Source organism: Petaurus breviceps, unplaced genomic scaffold (genome assembly GCF_028583685.1).
Source record: "Petaurus breviceps papuanus isolate PSGF00001 unplaced genomic scaffold, PetGlider_PUasm1.0 174, whole genome shotgun sequence".
Classification (NCBI taxonomy): Eukaryota; Metazoa; Chordata; class Mammalia; order Diprotodontia; family Petauridae; genus Petaurus; species Petaurus breviceps.
Window position 1 is genome coordinate 22,269,196 of NW_027185761.1, and position 4,765 is coordinate 22,273,960.

The 4,765-nt window shown below is 40.9% G+C and overlaps 1 long non-coding RNA gene across 2 annotated transcripts in view; it reads left to right on the forward strand.

Moving 5' to 3' along the window:
* Positions 1 to 4,765, forward strand: part of LOC138158042 (uncharacterized) — a 34,693-nt gene that overhangs the window by 16,740 nt on the left and 13,188 nt on the right. The gene's annotated exons all lie outside the window — the stretch shown is intronic.

Consider the following 4,765-nt stretch of genomic DNA (forward strand, 5'->3'; position numbering starts at 1 on the left):
TATTAAATGGTCTAATTTCAGGGAACAGGGAGGCCCAAAAGATGGGGAATGGCATGCTGATGGAGCAGTCAGAACATAACATTCATCAATTAAGTTTGCCATCTTCTATGGACATGATTCATGGCATTCCCCCTCCTCCCAAATTACAGTAGTAACATAAAGATCACTGATCACAGATCACCATACAGATAAAATAATAATGAAAAAGTTTGGAATATTTCAGGTATTATCAAAATGTGACACAAAAACACGATGTTTTAGACTTGCTCTCCACAAACCTTCAATTTGTAAGAAAACACAATAAAGCAAAGTGCAATAAAATAAGGTATGCCTGTACACTGATACATAAACACTGCATATATACAAAGCAAACAGAGGGAAGAGCCCGGCTAACCAAGGCCTCACCTCCTAAGTGGTAATTCAGCTGAGGCTGGAAAAGAGGTTGGCATTCTAGTTCTTCTCTCGTGAAGAAGAAAGAAACAACATTCTAGGGCAAAGACAAGGAGAGGAGAGATGGCCTGAGTGCTGGTCTACAGCATTTGGACCTTGGGTTTAACCAGAAGCTGGATGCAAATCTTCCCACTTAGGAAATAGCCTTTGTGGCTATCTTTTAATAAACTTTAGGGATACAAAGAAGGCAAAAAGACCACCAATGACAACCAGTCCCTGCCTCTCAAGGAACTAATGGTTGAATGTAGACATATATCATATGATTTTAAAAGTGTTGCTGTGGACCAGCCGCAGGGGCCAACAGGGACCAACATTTAAAAGTTGCTTTTTTTGTTGAGTCCTCAGTGGCTATTCCCCCATCTTTCCCCCACCCCATTATGCCACTGGGCCTTAATAAGAAATAGGAAAAAGAAAGGTTTTTCCACCCTATCCTGGTTAGACATTGAGATACAACATAGGGCAGCAGAGAGAGGACTTGCTTTCAAGTGAGAGGACTTGACTTTGAATCTCTGAATTCTGTTGCTTACTACTCACAAAACCCTTACATTCTTGGGTCCTCAGTTTCCTCTTTTGGAAAATGAGGGGACTGAGGACTAGATGACCTGTAAAGTCCTCCCAGCTCTAAAACTGCAATTCTACAACCTGAGATGTGCTGGGTTGTTGACTGGAGAAAGCCAGGTGCAGGCCAGAATGCACCCATGTCGACTCGGACTGTGGAGCAGAGGGGAAAGGAGCCACAGCCGGCCCGAAATCTGTGTTTCCTGCCTATCTGAGATTATGTACCTCAGTGTCAAAAGGCCTGAATTCCAGGCAAACCAAGAATAATGCCCTAGTCATCAAATTAGAAACCAAAATTCAGCCAAGAAATGTATTTGCTGCCAGAATGAGCATTGCCTTTTCTTCTCCCTCTCTCTTTTGCCCAAACTAAACATCCTCTTGTGAAATGTGTCCAATTTGCAATATTTACTTTCCGTTTATTTAATAACAGGAAAAGGTTTGCATGCCTTTTGTTGATTTTTACATTTCTTATTAAAATTCTTAAGGGGGTTTTGGGGAACTTAATCAGCAAAAAAAAGAGGAGGGTAAAAAAAAAAGATCTGCATTCCACAGCTTGTAGTAATGTAGGAAACAGTGTTTATTTGGAGAGCATTTCCAAGTGGGGGAAGGCAAACAATCCCATCTAATAGTCTCCACTCTGCTTCCATGCCTCCCTACCCCAGCTTCATTAGGGCTCCCCGGACATCTCCTTCACATTTCTGTGTTTACTGTAACGTGACAATCGTGTAGCTTGGATGGGGTTTCAGAGGACCTTGGAGTGTTTGCATTGGAAAGGGACTTGAGAAACCTCTGAGTCCAACCCACACCTGCAGAAGAATCTCCTATTTGATGTATGCCACAAATGACTGTCTAGCCTTGCTGCCGCCCAAGGCTACCCATTCCACTTTTGGACAGCTCTCATTATTATCCAGTATTTCTTTATGTCAGTTCTAATCCTGCCTTTCTACAGCTCCCAACCAGTTACTGCTTCTGCCTTCTGGGGAAGGATCAATTTATTCCCTCTTCCACCTGGGCTCTCTTCAAATATTTGCAACAATAGTCATGTCTTCTCTGGACTTAATATTCCCAAGTCATTCAATCCACACTCATGTAGTACAATCCAGGCTTTTTTCTCTGGGTCCTCCCCAAGACCTCAAGAGTAAAGGGGATTCAATCAAAGGGCCACATTTGAGGACCTAAAGGGCCACATGTGGCCTTGAGGCCACAAGTTCCCCACCCCTACTCCAGATTATCAATATCCTTCCCTGACTGTGGTACTTAAGAGATAAATACAATATTCTTGATGTGGTTTGGCCAGACCAGACCATAATGGAACTGCTACTTCCCTAGTTCTGGACCTTGTACCTCTTAATATAACTGAAGATCACACTGACTTTTTGGGCTGTAGATCATGCACTATTTATGCATATTTGAGCATTAGACCATTAAAATCTACAGAACTTTAGTGCAGTTAGTGTTAGACCTGGAGTCACAAGACCTTAATTCTAATTTGATCTCAGATACATCCTAACTGTGTAATCCTGGACAAATCATTTAATCCCTCTCTGTCTCAGTTTCCATATCTGGAAAATAGGGATACTAAGAGCATCTCCCTCCCAGGGTTGCTGTGAGGATCACATGAGTTAATAATTGTAAAGCCTCAGCACAGTGCGTAGCACATAGTAAATACGCTGTAAATGTTAGCTATTTTCATCACTATCATTATTATTATTATTCAGATGGAGTGCTATTTAGTCATACCTCACATGTCTTAAACTTGTGAAATTGATTTCCTGAATCCAAGTGTAAGACTTTACGTTTTTGATGACTAAGATTCATTTTGTCCATGGATTCAGTAGAAAAATGGAATACAATGTAAGCAAAGGCATGTCTGATTCAGTCATGCACAAACTATTGTGTGGTGCCATCTCTATTAATACAATTATCAAAGCACTTTAATCCTTCTCAAATTGATTCATCCATTCTCAGATGAAGTCACTTTGCCCTTTGTTTTTTGCTTAACTTCTTTGTTACAAGGGAAGGTGCAATTTTTGGGGGTTGGGTAGGGCAAGGGGGCAATTAATAGGAAGAGATTTTGTTGCAAAAGTCAACAATAAAAATGTTTTAAAAATGGATTTTGTCTTTCTAGGAACCCATCTCTAGTATAGCTAGGTCCTAATGAGTGTGAATAATGAATCCCCTGAAGTGGTCACATGATTCAAATTTGCACTGCACATTTCCATTGGACTGGAACCAGTTACCTACCATATTTCACATAACTGTAACTTTGTGTAGTGTGAATTTTAAAACAGGTGACCACATTAGGAGATTTATTATTCACACTAATCAGGACCTAGCTGTATTAGATTCCACTCAACATTTCATCCTCTCAGCCTACCCGTGTCTTTGGATCCTTACAACATATCACAGTGTATTAGCTGTCCCTCCCAGCTTTGCAACACCTGTGAATTTAAGGAGTATGTAAATCCATATAATCGAGAGGAACATTGAACAGCACAGAGATGAGAAAGATCTCTGGGGTACTCTACAGGAGACTTCCTTCTACACTGACAATGAACTATTAATGACTATTCTTTGGGTGAACAACCTTCTGAGCTCATACTGGTCTGATCAGTCACAGTCATACACACTGTACCTTGACTCCAACATAGTAATGTCATTTTGGTCTTCAAGAATGAAGGACAACAATCAACCAACTGTTCAACCAGTTTTGAATCCACTTAATTGTACTATTGAGCAGCATACATTCATCTTTTCCATAGGAATAGTATGGGAAGTATGTCAAATGCTTCTCTGAAATCTAGGCACACTCATTTATAGCATCTCTTGATCTACCAGTCTTGTAACCCAACTGGGGTTAGTCTGAAGAAAGTTATTCTGGGTCAACTCATTGTGACTCCTTGTGATCACCTCTTCCTTTCTGAGATTTTCACATGCCATGTAGCCAAGGACAATGAACATCCAACAGGTTCTAGAATTTTGCCAGGAATAAAAGTCAAACTCACTGGCCCATAGTTAGTGGCTCCCATCATCTTCTCTTTTTATGAAAATTTGGACAATATTTGCTTTTCTCCTATCTGGCACTCCTTCTTCCATTCTATAAGATCACTGACAGTGACTCAGAAATCTTTCAGTATCTTGGAAGGAAGGAAGGAAGAAAGGGAAGAAGGAAGGAGGGAAGGCAGGCAGGAAGGATGGAGAGAGAGAAGAAAGGAAGAAAGGAAGGAGGGGAACCAGGATTTATTAAATGTATTTGTGTGCCAGGCAGTGTGCTTAGACTTTAAAGTCTGGTCCATCTGAGCCTGGTGATTTGAACTCCTCATGGGCAGCATGGGGCTCTGTTACTATCTCTTTAGTGATTTCAAGGTTTTGGCTCCCCATGGGTCATTTTCCTTCTATCCTTTTTAATCCAAAGACCATTCTCCTTGGAAGAGAAAACCAAAGCAATGGAAGAATCAAGCCACTCTGGCTTCTCTCATTAAATTAGCATTTATAATTATCATCATCATCATTATTAAGCACCTACTATGTGCCAGGCACCATGCTAAGTGCTTTACAAATATTATTTCACTTGATCCTCACAACAACCCTAAGAGGTAGGTGCTGTTATTATCCCCACTTCAGAGAAGAGAGAGCTGAAGCAGACAGAGGTTAAATAACTTGCCAAGGATCACACAGCTAATAAGTGTCTAAGGCCAAATTTGAACTCAGGTCTTCCAGACTCCAGGTCTAGTGTTCTATCCACTTCACCCCCTAG